Genomic DNA, 18,361 nt, shown 5'->3' on the forward strand with positions numbered 1-18,361 from the left:
CGGAGCCTCCATCACCTTCTCACACACCAGGTCATCTGTTGTTGATCTGTGGCTATGACCCACCTCTCTCCCGTACACACTCCTAGGGACCTTCGTTCACTGCTATGTTGTGAGAACAGTGCCTGGCACAGAGCGGGTGCTCCACACATGGTCATTCAGTTCATAGATGGGTTTTCTTATGAGGCTGATGTCGTGAAGATGGAGAGCCAGTGAAACAATGGGAGAATTAGCCAGCGGAGATATGTAGTCAGGTTTGAAGATCATAATAGGCAGGAGAGATGTGGCCTTGCTTAAGGACTGGACTGAAATGGAATTGGATCTGAAAACACTGAGGATGGGGAATTCTGAGTGGTGAGTCACCTGTGAGGGAGCTTTTGAACAATTCTTTTCCTCAGCAGTAGTACCAGAGACTAGGGGCAACATCTAGGGGCTTTCTGAGGCTCCGTACTAGACTGTTTCAAAGCCCTGTCTTTAGTTTAAAGGGCATCATCTCAGAATGTATCATTACTATGGGCTTAAAAGAACAATGGATGTTCTTTGAAAGTGATCAAAGAGAATGGATAGGTGGGCATTTATTAAATAGAATGCTTAATGTTTTAGGAAATGCTTTGCAGTCATTTTCTTTGATAATCACCAATGGATGCTTAGTTTTTATTCAGTGAATGAATGTGTCGATGTGACTTTCTTCACATCTTTACCCGGAGCCTTGAAGATCTGGATATTTCCCTTCTCAAATATATATGTCCTCCAACTGTTTAGCAATTCCATTTCCACTGAAATTTCACACAAAATTCTTTTCCTAAAAAGTTTTTTTCTCTTATATTGTTGCTGCAAAACCATGTGAATGAACCTGTTGTTCTGATATAGTTGAAGCCTTCAATTGCTCTATCCTTCTGAAACACAGTGCCATGCTGTTCTCACACTTGGGGATAGTCAGCCTCTGTACATTACCTTGATCTGAAAGCCAGTTCTCATTTTACCAGCACCCTTAAATCTTTAAAGGCTCATTTCTAGTGGAAATTATTTCATTTATCCTACTTCTGCAAATGATATCTCTCATTATGACATACGTTTATATTTAATATTTTCCTTTCAACATATTGAATCTACTGTTTGAGTTGTATTTCATTTCCTGGATTGGAAGTTCACATGTGTCCAGGTGTGGTGGCACACGCGTGTCATCCCAGCACTAGGGTGGCAGAGGCAAAGATCACGGTGAGTCTGAAGCCAGTTAGACCTTGTCTCAACAGGACAGAACAAATAGATACCAGCAAAACAAACCACATCCAATGTGAACTTCCGAATTGGAAATACAAGAAGACTAAATACAGGGAAGTAGAAATGCCAATTTCTTGATTCATGGTCGGCATAACCCTCTGCTCCATCAGAAGCACATTGGATTCTGGACAGTCTGGAAAATCATGCTCCATGATGTTTGTTTGGCTTTGAGAGAGCTCTATCATATTGAGTATGGACTATGATGGCATGGTTGCTATCAGAACTGTGGCTGCTGAGAATTCCCTCTCTGACTGGAATTATCCACACCTATTGTCTTAGGATTTCTATTGCTGCAACAAAACACCAAGACCAAAAGGCAACTTGGAGAGGAGAGTCTTACTTGGCTTACACTTCCATTTCATTTTTATCATCAAAGAAAGTCAGGACAGGAACTCAAACAGGTCAGGAACCTGGAGGCAGGAGCTGATGCAGAGGCCATGGAGGGGTGCTGCTTACTGGCTTGCTCCCCATGGCTTGCTCAGCCTGCTTATAGAACCCAGGACCACCAGCCCAGGGGTGGTCCCACCCACAATAGGCCAGGCCCTCCCAATCAATCACTAATTATGGAAATGTCTCACAGGCTTGTCTACAGCCCAATCTTAGAGAGGCATTTTCTCAATTGATGCTCCCTCCTCTCTGATGACTCCAGTTTATATCAAGTTGACACAAATCTAACCAGACTAGCCCTGCAAAGACTACCTCTACCCTTTGCTTTGATGGATATTTCTCACTAGATGTTTTGGTTCTGGATGCTAACAAGCTTTTGACCTCCCCTTGAGACTGTGTTGGTCTGAACTACAGTGCAGAGGCCTTGCACTGACTTCAGTTTTATGATAATTCCATGCTTCCTTGGCTAGCCACCGTCCCAGAACTTCATAACAACATGGACCAAGCAGCAGACATGGCTGGATCAGTCCAACCTAATGCGCTCATGCCCTTTCCTAGAAAAAGTTTGCAAAGTCCTTGACTTGAGAGGTCCATTCATTCTGCAATAGTCCCTTGATTGCCTCATTCTGTCAGATGCTCAAAGAAGCTAGCGTACGAGTGAGGAAGTTACCAATAGACAATTAATAACAATAAGTTGTAATGAATGCTGAATACTAACTACAAAGAAAGCATGGCAAGGAGGGAGAATGAGATGGTGGTGGCTCTTTTGGAGAACATAAAGATGATGGGCAGGGGTCCAATTTGTGTCCTTGCACTTAAGTACAATGTACATCTGGAAAGCAAGAATGCAGCAGCTCCTAAGTATGAGGAAACCCTGCTGCATACATTTCAGGTTTTCATTCACAGATCCAGGCAAATGAAAAGACAGGATTAATAGTGAGAATAAAGTGCAGTGTATATTAAATTAGGCTGAACCAAAGGAAGATATTACATGAAAGGGGGGGGGATATATCTAGACAAATCACAGCTTCAGGTTAGGCATCCTGATGACTTTGTCCTACCTTGGTTTTTCTGTTGCCAAAGCATGTATAATGGTGTAACTGTATCACCTGCCTTTGTAAAATGGCATAAGCGTGGCATCTTCCCTGACTGGATAGCTTTGTGGCTTGTGCCATCGTGTTTTATATCTCATGGGTTATTTACATGGAGGGATGGCATCAGAGATATATATATCTAGCAGAAAAAGCCATATTTTCCAGCATATGCCCATTTCCATGGGGCAATTATTCAGCAATTTTGAAGCTACCAAGGAAATGTCACCAAACCGATGCTGTTGGACCTGCAGTTGGGAAGAAAGGGCCCAATCATCTCTCAGCAGCTGTTGCAAACCAGCCGCGGCACACCATCCACAGCAGCACAGCCCCAGCATCTGAATCCTTCTTTTTTTTTTTTTTGTTTTGTTTTGTTTTGTTTTTTCGAGACAGGGTTTCTCTGTAGCTTTGTAGCCTGTCCTGGACTAACTCTGTAGACCAGGCTGGCTTCGAACTCACAGAGATCCACCTACCTCTGCCTCCCGAGTGCTGGGATTACAGGCGTGCACCACCACCGCCTGGCTCCAAATCCTTCTCAACACACTCTTATTTCCGGAGCCTCCATCACCTTCTCACACACCAGGTCATTTGTTGTTTGATCTGTGGCTATGACCCACCTTCCTCCCCTACACACTCTTAGGGACCTTACAGTGACTTTGTGGTATTCCTTGTCTCCTGACTGCCAGGATGCCTTTCCCTCAGAGCTGCAACACTTACACCTAGGACGACCAGGCTAGAAGCTGGCTGGCAACCAGGCTGGTGGCCTCACCTAGGGTCATAAGCCCTGACCAATAAGGATCAGGATCTAACAAAAAGCTGGATTCTCTCTTTTTCTGAGATGAGAAACAGGAACCACAGAGGGCATTGGCAGCAGGAGGAGAAGCTAGGAAGCAGATGCCGAGATGGTGCCTGAGCCACACCGGTAATGTGCACGGCAGACCAGCTTTCTTTGGCTGCAGGAGGAAGGCAGCAGGTTCCACAAGCATCGACCCCAGCCTTTCAGTGACTCTGGGTGCCAATATCTGTGTCTGAACCCAAAGACTTCATTTCCAGAACCCATAGCAAGCTGGAGGTTCTGATGTTATATTAACAAACATCTCTTAGGAGTGGCCTTCATTCAGTGACTTCCAAGCATCAGTACATAAAAACAATTCCAGCACCATTGCCATTTTTGGGGTGGATCTGGGGTTTTCTTTTTGTACCATCACATTTCCTTGTAGATTAGCATCGTTTACCTACTGAGAGAGTGGCTAGTCAGGAGGTCTTTATTAGGGGCCATTGCTCTGTTCCTTTTCTGGCCCACTTGAGGAAATTCATGTGAGTCACAAATAAACTACGTACTTGCACTTGAATTTTTAATTTAATTATTTTTTTTTTGAAGCTATGTTCTTGTTATATAGCTCAGGATGGCCTGGAACTTGATAATCTTGTTGCTACACCTCTTGAAAGCTGCATACCCAGCTTGCACTTAAATTCTTGTCTCCTGCCTCCTCCAAGAGACCAGAAGGACTTGGATCTTGACCACATTGCTCCTGAGTGGGTATGGTCACAGTCTTCCTTTTACCAGGTGAATCCTTTATCAGCCAAAGTCCATTTCTAGTGCTGACAGAGCCCCAAATCTCAAGGCAGGAAGCAGGTGTTTGGGGAAGGACGCAACCGGTTGCTTCTTAGAGATAGCACCATATCCTCCTTTGGAAAGAGTTTTGGTAAACATTGTGTTTCATGTTAGGACACTCTGTTAAAGCAAAGTCAGATTTCTTGTCAAAATAGTTAATGCAAGCTTCAAGACTTCCTGTCTCGTAATGTCCTGTGATTGATGGCCATGGCAACATTGGCAGGCATTAAAGGTAAGAGTGCAGTTTTAGCAGATGAATCATTGGCTGGAGCAGCACCTGGTTATGAAATTCTTTCCTCCGACACATGCTTCTTAAAGAGAATGGAAGAGTCAGGTACTTACCGTCCATTTATTCTAAAGGGGAAATGCTTCTTCATAACTTGAATCCTTACAACTTAAGCTTCTACATGTGTATGGAGAATGGTTATATGTTTATAAAATAAAATATTGTATTTATAATATCAATAAAAAACACAGAACACTTTACAATGGGTAAAAAATGACTAGTCTGAGTCATTGGAAGCACACCCTTCCTGATAATCCCTACCTTCCACTGTCTTTGGTAATCTAAATTGTGGAAAACAGAAAATAGCACACAAGATTATTATTAATAATATGCAAATTATCCATGTCCAGTCTAATGTAATCGCTCAATTCCCTGGTGCTTTCCACCTGTTTGAAACATTTGTACAACTTTGTTTCAGTGTTTCTGACTGTGCATCCATGGTAATTTGCCTTCCCCTTTGAACTGATAGCAACATATTACTGAAAACACAGAGTGCTAAAAATATCTCATAATTCTATTCATTTTACTGCAACAAAGAGTCGTAATTTTGCCTTTAAAATTGTCCTTTGACAATGATGTATAGTTGAAGGAAAACAAGTTTTAAGTTGTCATGAATTGTGGAACCAGATCTTAGGAGATTGAGAGTTTTGTCTGGATATTTTTGAGCTGGAGGAAAAGCAACAGGATGAGGCTTCTGGGGGAGGCTTTCTGATGTAGTCCAATGCACAGAACCCGGCAGGGATAGATCCAAAGTCAGATTTCACCATGTGTTTGTTACAAACCAAAACTCACAACCCTTCTATCAGCCAGATCTCCCATTTGTAAAACAGCAACATCTTAGGGCTTTTAAAAGGGTAAATGAATTAGAGCGTGCTACGCCCTACACAGCACCTGAAAGTATGTGGTAACTAGCTACAGTTAGCGACGTTGCCTTGTGAATTTTCAGGAAGTTGTAAGGATAAGGTGGTTAGAATAATGCACAGTTTCCTGGCCGAGAGCCCAGCAGGCCAGGGAGCTGTAGAGGAAGCAGTCAGTGATCTTTGGTAGGGTGAGGTGGGGTAAGAGTCGAAAAGAAAAGTTGCCAGTTAGTAGGTGAGCATCTGGGAAGCTTCGGAGGAAGTAGGAAGCATCCTTCCACACGTGGAGAGTGATGCTGGAGTTTCTACCACAGATTCAAGGTGTTGAAGAGGCAAATACAGAGGCTGGCACTGTGGCACCCACCTGTAATCCCAGCTATCCCAGAGGCGGAAGCAGGAGCCAAACTCAGACTCCGGGCAGAGAAACCACACAGAGTAGGAAATGTAACGAGTTAAGGGTTTTTGCACAAATCCTGGATACTTGCCTAGAAGGCTGAGGGACGGTGGACCGGACAGCAGAGCCTGCATTATCAGAGTCAAGGGTGTCCAGTCAGGACACGTTTCCATGTCCACTCCCAGTGTGGGCGACCAGGCCAAGACCTACCTGTCTTCAGCCTCAGTGCTGGAATATGATGCACTAAGGCCCCTGTGCTGGGAGATCTTACACACACACACACACACACACACACACACACACACACACGCACACGCACACGCACACGCACACGCGCACACGCACACGCACCCTCAGCCTCTGCACATTTCAGCAAGGGCAGCCAAGAAGCAAATTCAACCTGCCAAATGGTGCAGCAGCTGGAGAACAGCTGACTTCTGAAGCCAGACTTGGACTTGTGGCGCTCCGTGCCTCATCTGCCTGGGTTTTAAGGAAGCAGGCATCTCTGTATCAGGGCAAAGTCTCAGCACACAGCCAGGGGGCAGATATCTGGACAGAGTGGCACAGTAGTCCCGAGGGCAGCACTGCTATTTCCCTGCTGGGTGCATTTTATTTGCTTGTCCCAGTCAAATATCTACCTACCTGACTCTCCTTTTCTTTCTTCTCTCTGTACAATGAAAATGTAACACAGGGCAATTTATACCTCCAACTCTGTCTGTCTACACACACACACACACACACACACCTTTTCAGTACAACTCCTATCTTCCTCCCAAGTTTTCTCTGCAGATGGGATGAGGCGGGAAGTTCTAACTGGCCAGGTAATTATCTATCCTAGCTTCTCGTGACCTACGCTGTCCTATTATATACATGTACCACCTCTGTTAGGTTTATTCCCTGGTCCAGCCCTTCCTCCAGCAGTCACTATGAGTAGGAATATGAGTGTGAAGGGCTCGGATGTACAGAGATCTCCTGGGCTTTCCATCCCCTCCCGATATTTCTCTTGTCCTGGTCACACATTTGGTCACTTTTCAGTTGCAGCTGCATCTCTACTGCTCTGGTAAGAGTGTCTGCATCCCTGCTCACCACACGGAGGGGAGGGACACTGAGAGCAGACAGCAGAACATCTCAGATTTGAGCCAGGCTTGCTTGGGGTCATTTGTATTTCTCCTTCCAGAGTTCCAACCAGTAAGTTCTGCACAAGCTCCTACTGGCCCAGCTTCCCCTCACCTACAAGCATCCGTGGTTCTGTATGCTTGTTCCCTCTGGTCCATTGTCTATCTGGTCAGCCTCCCCAGCCTGCTCAGGTGACACTAAGCTGCCCACTCCTGTGTGTGTGTGTGTGTGTGTGTGTGTGTGTGTGTGTGTGTGTGTGTGTGTGGTGAGGTGTAGCACAAATTGTTAGAAGGTCTTATTAATAAAAACAAACCCAGAGCCAGGTATTGGGGTGAATACTGAAAGATCAGAGAAACAGAACCAGCCACAGCCACCTCACCTTGCCAATTCCTCAGCTGATCTCTTTTCCTCAGACTGGAAGCCTCTGTGTCTTCATCTGAATGGATCTCAGCTGAACTGCTGCTCAAAAGCCTAAAAGCTTAACAGACCTAGTTCCTGGTTTTCATGTCTTATATACCTTTCTGCTTTCTGCCATAACTTCCTGGGATTAAAGGCATGTGTCACCATGCCTGGCTGTTTCCAGTGTGGCTTTGAACTCACAGAGATCTGGATGGATCTCTGCCTCCAGAGTTCTAGGTGTGTGTGCCACCATATTCTGGCCTCTGTATCTAGTGGTTGTTCTGTTCTCTAACCCTAGATAAGTTTATTAAGGTGCACAATGTATTGGGGAACACAATGTCACCACAGAGGGGTGTATGTGTGTTTTCTTGTTCTCCATGCTAGAACAGCTCTTACAGGATTCAAATGATTCTTTTCACACCTGCCTCCTCAATTGGGCTAGAGTTTCATGAGACCAGGATGAAACCTTTGTCCTACTTATGTTTCTGATATCAGCCATTTCCCAAGCAAAAAGAAAACTCATACTTCTCTGGCATTTGTTCTGGCGTGAAGTTGGGATACATTCACTGTTTGCTGGCCCAAACCTTCACCCCTTTCCCTTCTTTCTTTGACTACATACGTAGTGGCTGGAGCTTCTATTTCCACTCAGTGTCTGCTTTCAGTGTGTATTCTGTGCCTCTTGTCTAGAACATCAAGTCTTGCCACCTTATCGTCTAACTTTGGAAGGAACTCCACCCTTGGAGCCAGCCTGTCTTAACTGTTAACAGGACAGCCTGAAACCACAGCAGCTTTAGAACCAAGATGCATTCATTAGCAGCTCACAGATGTATTTCTGTGGTCATCCACTTAACAGTCAGGATGCCTGCAAGGAACTGGGCTGACCGCCTGAGACACAAGGACAAAGACTCAGCCCTGCTCTCAGCGAGTGCCATGGCCTAGCTAAGGAGGCCGATGTGGAAAGGAACCCTTGTTTGGTAATAGCAGTCCTGAAGGCTAAGGACGTGCTGTCCTCACACAGGACAGAGGGAAAAATCTGTCATCAGAGCACAAACTTATCTCAGAAGAGACAGAGGGAATTATCCACGCAGGAAAAGGGAAGCATAGTCCCACAGCTACAGTGATCTGACCTGGGAAGGAAGTGGTAGGCCTAAAGAACAGAGTCACGTGATGGTGGGGTAGATGATGTGGTAAGGGGATCTACACTGCTCGATGAGTCAGAGACCCAAGGGTTTGCCATCAGTCACGTGATGGTGGGGTAGATGATGTAGTAAGTGGATCTACACTGCTCGATGAGTCAGAGACCCAAGGGTTCACAATCAATCCCATGGGTAGCAGGGACTCTACTGGGTTTACATGCTCACACATGCTGTTTGACCCAGCTCTTCACTTCCCTGAGAAGGCTCTATGGGAAACACTTGCTTTCTGAGCCTGTCCACGAGGCAGCTGCTTCTCCTGGCTCTCACATTCCCCCATTGGACTGCCTACTGAACTGCCGTTTGTTACTGCCTAGCACCCCTGGACCCCTGAGCTAGTCAACACCACCAGAGAGGTGAGTGTGAGGCTGCCCACTCATTTCCCTGGTGCACTGGCACATAGGCCATAAAGACAAGTCCAGCTGTGGATGAGTTGAGATGACGTACAAGTTTAATTATAGTAAGAAATCTACCTGGATTTAAATAATCCCCTTGTCTGCAATTCTTTGTTTTCTTTGCCCTTCCTTTCTGGATCTTCGAGAAAAAGTCTCACTGTATATTCCTGTCTGGCTTGGCACTCACGATGTAGCCAGTGCTGGCACTGAACTCACAGCAAGCCTCCTCCATCAGGCTCCTGAGTGCTGGGTTTGCGGGAGTGTGTCACATGGTTGGCTGCTCTGCAATTCTTAATGGCCCACGTGTCTGCAGACCGGTTAAAAGGTTTGCACCCTCCTACCCATGCCTTGTTCTGATACGTCACGGTGTGGTTCTGCGCTCTGCAACAGTCTCATGCTTTAGGAGAATGTCAGAGCTGAGGTTAGGGCAGTGTGCAAACCCCTCCTCCCAGCCAGGAACTCCTCACTGATGGAAGTAAACACAGCCTGACTTGGCTGTGGGACTGTGGATGAAGTCACTAATGCTGTAACTACAAAACAGTTCTCTAGAAACAATGGACTCTGAGAGCTCGCTGCCAAGAGAAGTTAAAGGGCGAGTGTGTTCCCCACCCCCACGCCTGAGAAAGAAGGGCCTTTCAGCTCAGAACTTTCTCTTGGGGCACAAGTTCCCCATGCTTTCAGTAGACTCCTGTTGCAGAACTGAAGGTTCTCCCAGCGTAGCAACACTTCACATGGAAGACTGAAGACGAAGAATTTGTTTAGGACACAAAGGGATGGGCCTTGAATGTCAGGCTCATGAGTATAAACCTTAATAAACACAATTAAAAGATTTCAGACGAAACCGGCACATGTAGTTGATTACAGTTTGCAGTAATGTTCGGTGAGGTTCCGAACCAGCCAATTCCGAACCATCTCTGTTGTCTGAGGCTGTCGTTTACCTCTGATCAGATTCCCCTGAGCCTGAATTGATGGGTCATCCCGTGTTTCTGCTCAGAGATGCCTTGCGTAGCATATATTGTTGATTCACTAACGTCAAATTCATTATACAAATGGTTTTTAACATAATTTCTTTATTGGTTCTTGGGGAATTTCACGCCATGGACCCCAGTTCCACTCATCCCCAGTTCCTCCACATCCACCCTTCACCCTTGCAGCATTCTCCCCAAAAGAAAATGTAAAAAAAAAAAAAAAAAAAAATTAAAACCAAACCCAACCCACCAACCACCAAACAAACAAACAAACAAACAACCCACTTTGCTCCTCATCTTCCCTGCTCCTCCAACACCTCATTGTTCCTTCTGGTGGCACCGGGAGCCACAGTGTGTCACACGGTAGACCCTTTTGTCCTATCAGCTTTACCTGCAAACGTTCATTGCAGTGAGTCATTGGTCTGGTTCAAGGTCTGTGGTTTCTGGCACACCATCATCACTGGACCCTCACCAAAACTCTTCTCAGACATCCTGAGGCCACCCCAGTCATGGAGATGCTATGGGTATCATTCAGCAGGACCAGGACCGTCACATGCTCCTGTAGGTCATGGACAGAGTCGATGTTGGGATGGGCCAACCCAAGGCCCTGGATGTGGGCCTGGGTGGTAGCTGAGCTGGTCAGACCTGGCCACTGGAGCCGACCCTCTTAGGTGTAGGGCATAGCCAACTCCCCTACTCCCATACCATCAAGTCTAGCTCCCCCATGCCTGTGGTAGGGGTGGGGCCATCTCTCCTGAGTGCAGGGGGCCAGCTCTCCCATTAGGGCAGGGGCCAGCTCTCTTGCTGCAGTGTCCAGCAAGGTTCAGGGCCATCTTTCCCAGGGCCAGCAAAGGGCAGGGCTGGCTCAGCCTGGCTCTCCATTTCATCATGCATGGTTCTTACGACCCCCTGTGGCAACACAGGTCACAGACATCAACACAGACACCAGCTGCAGCAGGACCACCAACCCAGACATGGCCCTTGGCAGCAGCTTGGGCCTGCATGTCACCAGGGCCCCTGTGGCAGCTCAGGTCATCCAGATCAGTATGGCCCCGGCAGCAGCAAGGCTCTTGAACACCATCATGGTCTCAGGTGGCTAACCAGACCCCAGGCATTTCCATGGCCCTTGGTGGTAACAAGAGCCAGGGACATTAACATAGACCCTGGCTGTAGCAGGGCCATGCATTAGACACATATTTTCACCATAAGACACATCACAGCCTTCTTGTACTGACTCATAATGTGTCAGTCACAGTTTATCTATTATTACACTGTGATTCCAACTCTGGGAATCCATGCAAAGAAATTAACCTGAAATGTGACAAAAGTATACTGATGTGCTCACAGTATAAAGATATCTGGAAACAGCTTAAATATTTAACAAAAGGGTTATGGTTAAGTTAATCATTTATATGTATACATCCATGCATACACATCTATCAGTAATACACGGTGCAGCTGTTCAGAATGATCATTAAGAATTCTATGCACGGGGTTGGGGATTTAGCTCAGTGGTAGAGCACTTGCCTAGCAAGCACAAGGCCCTGGGTTTGGTCCTCAGCTCCGGAAAAAAAAAAAAAAAAAAAAAAAAAAAGAATTCTATTCAGCTACATAAGGAAGCTGGCAGAGACTCACAGAGTATTAAAAGGGAAATAAAATTTATTAATGTTAGTAGGAACTCATGCAAATTGAAAAACTAACATGAAAAACCAAAATGCTCAATAGGATTGTATGAACATGCCAAGACAGGATATTTTCCACTTTTAAATAAAAATATTAAAGTTGAGGTTGATAATAAATTATGATTTAGTTGAAAGAGAAAGAAAACATGCTCATAAATCAAAGATGGAAGCCGGTAGCTAGAAGGAGAAGGGAAAACAAAAGGCAGAGTAACCCAATACAGCTTTCCTCTTTGCTATAAAAGCATTTTTTTGTTTTTCAGTGCTGATGGACCTCACGTGCTAGGGACGTGCTTGATCTTCATGGACCTGTGTGCCGTTCTCTTACAGAATTCTCAGTGTCTCTCCTCCAAATGTCTTTCTCTTCTCAGGTGGGAACGTGACTACATGGATGATCATGTTTGGGGCATAAATGCAGGCAGAAACACAAAGATCTGCTTTCTGTGTCTAATGACTGGAGTTTTTAAATCATTTGACCACATTTTTGTTCAGTGCTTTTCCTGTGTATCAAAGGCACATTTTTCTTGCATTGAAACTGATTGCACAAATTATCCCATGATTTCTTTCCCAGATACTCAGTGCTCACAGCACAATCGGTACAAAGCGATCTTTTACTTAAAATGCTCCCATTCCTTTTTTTTTTTTCCAAAAGGACACATTAATAATAAATGGATTTCTAATTGTTTCAACTCAGATCATTCAAAGGTCACTTGAAGTGAGCTCTAGGGATTTTTTTCTTGTTGTTGTTCTTAAGAGGAAAATGAATGGATGAATGAGTAAAGGAAGGGAAGAGGGAAGGAAGTTTGCTAATCATGCTTTCTTCAGAGAGAACACAAAGGAAAATGTGGCGAGGGACGGGGTGGGGAGCCAGCCTACACGGAAGACTTAGAGTTGCTCCAGCTTCACCACCCTGGAAATGCACAGTTAAGGCTCGATTTGCAGCTAGCCAGCTCCACTTCCACCGCAGCTGATGTTAGATCAAGAGGTCTCTGGAGTTTAGGTGGCTGCCACGTCCGACCGCTGCCCGAGAGTCCTTGCTCTGGCCAGCCTCCTGAGACTCCATGGTTTTTAGCATTCTACGCGTGTTGGTTCACCGCAGCGACGAAACAGATTTCCTTCCAGATTGCTTTCCATCTGGTTGTTGTAGAGTCACAAACAAACTGCGGTAGAAGTAATTTTTCAAAAAGCCTCAACTTTCGTTTTCTGTTCTATTTTATGGAGGTGAGACTTTGAATGAAGTGGTTAGTTTTTGAAACAATTTCTGAATGAAATCATCACTGGTGTGCATTTGCCTCTAGAGTGTGTGTTTCTGTAGATATATCTTCATATATCTGTATGTGTCAACATGTGACAGGTCTGTATATATGTAACACACATGCATCTCTAGCTTTTCTGCTTGATTGGCTCTTCAGAGACTTGTTATTTTCATACTTTTGTTTTGTTTTTCAAGGCAGGGTTTCTTTCCTGGACTTTGCTCTGTAGATCGGGCTGTCCTCAAACTCATAGAGATCCACCTGCCTCTGCCTTCTGGAGTGCTGGTATTAAATATGTGTGCCAGCACCACCCAGCTTCATACATTTTTTTTTTTTTTTTTTTTGGTTTTTCGAGACAGGGTTTCTCTGTGAAGCTTTGTGCCTTTCCTGGATCTCGCTCTGTAGACCAGGCTGGCCTCGAACTCACAGAGATCCGCCTGCCTCTGCCTCCCGAGTGCTGGGATTAAAGGCGTGCGCCACCATCGCCTGGCTGTACATTCTTTTATGCCATCTTGGTTTTAAGATTTGGCCAGTGATGATTGGTGTGTGGAAAAAGGCTGACGTCATGGGAAGAGGCTTACATCCTGGGAAGCTGAGGTTTGTTCTGAGGCCCATCAGGAAGGAAAGAGTCGCATAAACGTGTCCTGGAAAACTTGGTGAGCACAAGTCATTGAACTTGGATGGAGTACAAACCAGGGTTGGTCTTCTGGAAGCTGAGAAAGGACGCACCCTTCCCAACAACATTCCTGCCCTCACAGGGTTGAGCTGATAGGAGAGGGGTGTGTGCAGAGAGAATTTGGGGAACAAACCAGCTACCCAAATGCCTCTTTTCTGCGCCTGGCTGTTGGAGATAAAATCATTTCCCATCAATTTTTTAAAGCTAGTTCTATCTTTATTGAAGTATTAGCGAAACAAATGAAGAGGAATGGACAGAGAAGTCAGAGTGGAGTGTCAGCTTCATGTGACTCTCCTGTAGTGGAACACTCATTGTCCTAAAACCCAGAGACTGTCCTGTGTTTGTCTGTGAGCAGCCCCAGTGAGGAAACCTGTAAAAATGTGTTTGGTCATCAGTGGTGATAGGGTGCTGCGTGGTCTCCCCACCCCAAGCTGCCCATTAATCATCCTCAAACTAGCTGCTCCCAGAATCCCAGACACGTCTGCTGCTTGGGAACCTTGGCACACCAAGCCTCCTGCTGAATCGGGGGAAAGTTAGGCAAGCAACAGTCTAAAGCCAGAATGCTGAGTGAAATATATGACTACCCTCAGGCTTATTTTGATCTTGGATGCTATTTTAGTCACTATTATTAGAAAATAATCATTTTTAAAAGTTTGATTTTGCTGAGCAGTGGTGGCGCACGCCTTTAATCCCAGTTCTCGGGAGGCAGAGGCAGGTGGATCTCTGTGAGTTTGAGGCCAGCCTGGTCTACAGAGTGAGATCCAGGACAGCCAGGGGCTACACAGAGAAACCCTTTCTTAAAAAAAAAAGTTTTAAATAGATACCCATCAAGCTGTTCTTAATTTATGACCCCATGACTCATGGTCCTTATTTCTGCTTCAGAACCTGGCTCCACGATATAGCTAGCCACTCTTTAGATCTTCAACTGTCTCTTTCCCCTAATAGTGAGCATATCCATGCAGGGAGCAATGCATGCAACGTCCCCAGGCAAAGAGTAGCAAGCATGCACCCAAGCCTGGGCTGCATCGCTCCAGTTCACTGCAGCCCATTAGAAACACAGCTTCTCCTGGGAATAGTTTGTGCACACTCTCCCTCACTTACCTCACATTTGCTCAGCTTTTGGGATGCCTTGCCTGAGCTTTTTGATGCTGAATTGCTATCCTGCTTCACCAAAGCTGTTTGCAATCCAGTGCACCCTAACAGTTCTTTATCTTCCGGGACCTCGTTGCCTGGTTGCACCAGACTGTCAGTCATATCAGGCAGGCATTCTAGTTTGTTTTATTCATTGCTGTTTCCACAGCATCTAGAAAAAACCGACATGGAAGAGACACTCCATAGATCCAGGGAGTTCTTTCCAAGACTCACTAACAAGTCCACTCCTGGGCACAGGGGACTTGGCTTCCAGGCTGCCTTATTGCTTTCTCTGTGGATTTCATAAGCTTTACTATTGCTGGTCAACTCAGCATATCAACATTCCTTTCTTGGACAGATAGAGGGTAGTTCCTGTCATTTTTTTTTTTTTGGACTGGATTCTAATTAAAACTCCTTTTTATCCACAGTCAGCCTTGTAGCTCCCAATTCCAAACCAGAATTGCCCTGCACATACTTTCTTATAATTGGCACTGATCTCATTTTCCAGCCCGCAGTCTTATCTCCTTTGACTATACCTTCCTCAAACTTACGAAAAATAGGCGTCTGGAATCTGTGAGAACGTTCAGAGGGTAACCTCTGAACCCACCACCAAGCCCGGTTACCCGAGCTGGATCCCTGGGAACCAAATGATAGAAGGAGGAACTGACTCTGTAAGCTGTCCTCAGACGTCCCGTGTTGTAGCATGGAGGTACCAGCCCACCCTCCCCCGCAAAATAAATGACAAAATAATTTTTAAAATTAAAGACCAGTTCGCCTTTTGAATAGAAATCTCACCTTGCTGCTGCCCTCCCCGATTCCATGAGGGCAAAGGCACTCTTCCAGGGGGCGTGTCAGGGTAGCCCTCAATAGCACATGGTTACTGAGCATCGGCAATGAGCCAGTCACAACTGATGATAAAATGCTCAGTGGGATTTTGAACAGATCACAGTTTAAAAGTTTGCATTGATAGTTCTTTTTAATGCAGATTACATATTGAAAGGAAAAATTTAGATTTCTGGTGTTTAATAAAACATGCTCTGAAAATTAATTTTTCCTGTTTTTTTGTTTTGTTTTAGTTTAGTATTTCTCTTGCTTTTGGGGAATGGGGCTATTGCAACATTTGAAATATGTATGTGGCTCACTGTCTGTTTCTCTAGGGTAGTACTGCTCCACACACTTACACAGCACAGAAGGAATCACACAGAATCATCAGGGGGTCTCGACCTCTGAGTTGCAACTCCTTTGGGAGGTTAAAAGACCCTTTCACAGGGGTCACATATCAGATATCCTGCATATTAGATATTTACATTATGATTCACAACAGTAGAAAATTACAGTGATGAAGTAGAAATGAACATAATTTTGTGGATGGGAATCACCACAACATGAGGAACTGTATTAAAGGGTCATAGCATTAGGAAGGTTGAGAATCACTGCCCTAATGCGTTCCATAGGTTCACTTAAACTAGACCTTCTGTTTTATTTTGAGTGCTGTAAGTTCATTGAAGCGCACATGCAGGCACACATAACACACACACAGTGGTTCTGGTCCCCCAATCCCTGATCCCAAAGATCTGTAAATGCTACACTCCAACCACTAGGAGTCAGGCTCTTCCTCAACAGGAAGTGGAAAGGAGTGCAGAGGAAGATCCAGAACATCCCCCAACTCCTCCCCAGATGCAGGGTTGGAGGGTGAACATGTTGGACCTCAGCAACGGTTGCTCCCTCCTAAGGGATTTTTCTGAGTATTCCCTTAGGTTTGATTCTCCTTTGGATGGTTGCTGTTACTGGTGAATCGGCCCTTCACTTTGGGGGCCCATAGGAACCAGATACCCATTTCCTGTCTTTCCTTCTGAAGGGGCTTCACACTCAAGTACACGATCTGATCAGCTCATCAGCCTAGAACACTGTAGTGGTCTCTGCTGCCGATAAAACAGCCTGGCCAACTTCTCCTGTGACTACAGTGCTCATAAGGAGTTTGTAGTGGACAGTGTAAAAGAGAAAGGCTGTGATTTCAGGTTTGAGGTGTCTTTCTTGGTTCTGGTGACAAGAGGTATAGTTGATGCATACTATTGTATCCTGGCTCTGTTCCCCACCCCACCCCCCGCTTTTTTAAAATGAGTCCTCCATTTCCCTTATTAATGTCATTGATTCTTTTTTTTTTTTTTTTTTGGTTTTTCGAGACAGGGTTTCTCTGCGTAGCTTTTTTTGCGCCTTTCCTGGAACTCGCTTTGGAGACCAGGCTGGCCTCGAACTCACAGAGATCCGCCTGCCTCTGCCTCCCGAGTGCTGGGATTAAAGGCGTGCGCCACCACCGCCCGGCTTTTTTTTTTTTTTTTTTTTTTTGGTTTTTCGAGACAGGGTTTCTCTGCGTAGCTTTTTTGCGCCTTTCCTGGAACTGTCATTGATTCTTAAAAGTTGCCTTTCGCCGGGCAGCAGTGGCGCATGCCTTTAATCCCAGCACTAGAGATGTAGAGCCAGGAGAATCTTTGTGAGTTCAAGGCCAGCCTGGTGACTCTAGAGCTGGATATATAGGTGGGTGGATAACAGGTGCCTTTCTGAGATTTCCCATAGTCCTGACACAATACTTTAAATATATTTTAGGATCAATTATATTGTTCAATTAACCTAAAGTTAGGTTCCAAGATATGCTCATTAGACTAAGCTACAGAACCAAAATAAAAACCAGATTGTTGATCTTGCTGCCAGTATTTTTATGTTACAAATACTCCCATATTTGAATTAAATCTGGGTCCAGATTAGAGGTAAACCCAGACAAATAAGCCAGATTGGGAGCATGAGTAACTGCCAGGGACAGCAGGACAAACAGCCTATCGGCCAAGAGTCTCTTCCTCACAGATGACAATTAATCATTTCTTAATTAAAATTAAATCCATTACTACTAGCTTGCATTTACTATCAGTGTACCTAAAGTATAATGCATTGAGATTTAAGGACTCACCATCACTGTTAAATCTGGCATTTTTTTTTTTGGCTAGGTTTTCTTCACTAAGTCATTAACTTTCTCTGAAACTATTTATTCATCTGGAAACTAACCCCGCGCCTACTATACAAGATAGTGTCGAGAACCAAATGAGGTGTGTCATGAGCTTTGTAAACCATAAATCATTGTAAAAACACAGGTATTGTAATTATAATTCACATGGTTTCTTAGATCCACCTGTGATTTAGAAGGAAGTAGTGGAATAGGATTATATAAATGGTTGCAAGCAACACTCTGTGGCAGATGAACAAACTATCTGACACAATTTGAGCTTGCTATAGCAAGAAAGTCTAACCTATTCCAGTGTTCTCTTCCTCATGAGACAAGCCGTTATATAGGCTCAAACAATATAAAAAAATAAAAAATTAAAAAATTAAAAAAAATTAAAAAAAAAAGATTACATAAACGGATGGATGGAAGCATCGGCAAATTCAATTATGTTTTATCTTTCCAGGTGCTTGTTCACATAATTGTTAACCTGCGTCCTCCTCAAAAACTGTCTTTATCCAGTGAAGCTTCAAATCGCTTTAGGAAGAAACAACCTCCCTCTTCATGAAGTTCAAGTATTTCTTTTGTTATTTTGATAGTCTCAACCTGACGCCTTCAATAAGCCTTTAATTCCTCGTTGTTTGTTTTTCG

General features: G+C 44.8%; 1 non-coding gene across 1 annotated transcript; it reads left to right on the forward strand.

Annotated features, from left to right (window-relative positions):
* Positions 1-17,946: 17,946 nt before the first annotated feature.
* LOC128118817 (small nucleolar RNA SNORA28) lies at positions 17,947-18,071 on the forward strand. The gene has a single exon (XR_008221342.1). It is a non-coding gene; the product is annotated as a small nucleolar RNA SNORA28 (small nucleolar RNA).
* The last annotated feature ends 290 nt before the right edge of the window (positions 18,072-18,361 follow it).

This window comes from Peromyscus californicus, unplaced genomic scaffold (genome assembly GCF_007827085.1).
Source record: "Peromyscus californicus insignis strain IS unplaced genomic scaffold, ASM782708v3 Scaffold_22__1_contigs__length_63687245, whole genome shotgun sequence".
In the NCBI taxonomy this organism is placed as follows: Eukaryota; Metazoa; Chordata; class Mammalia; order Rodentia; family Cricetidae; genus Peromyscus; species Peromyscus californicus.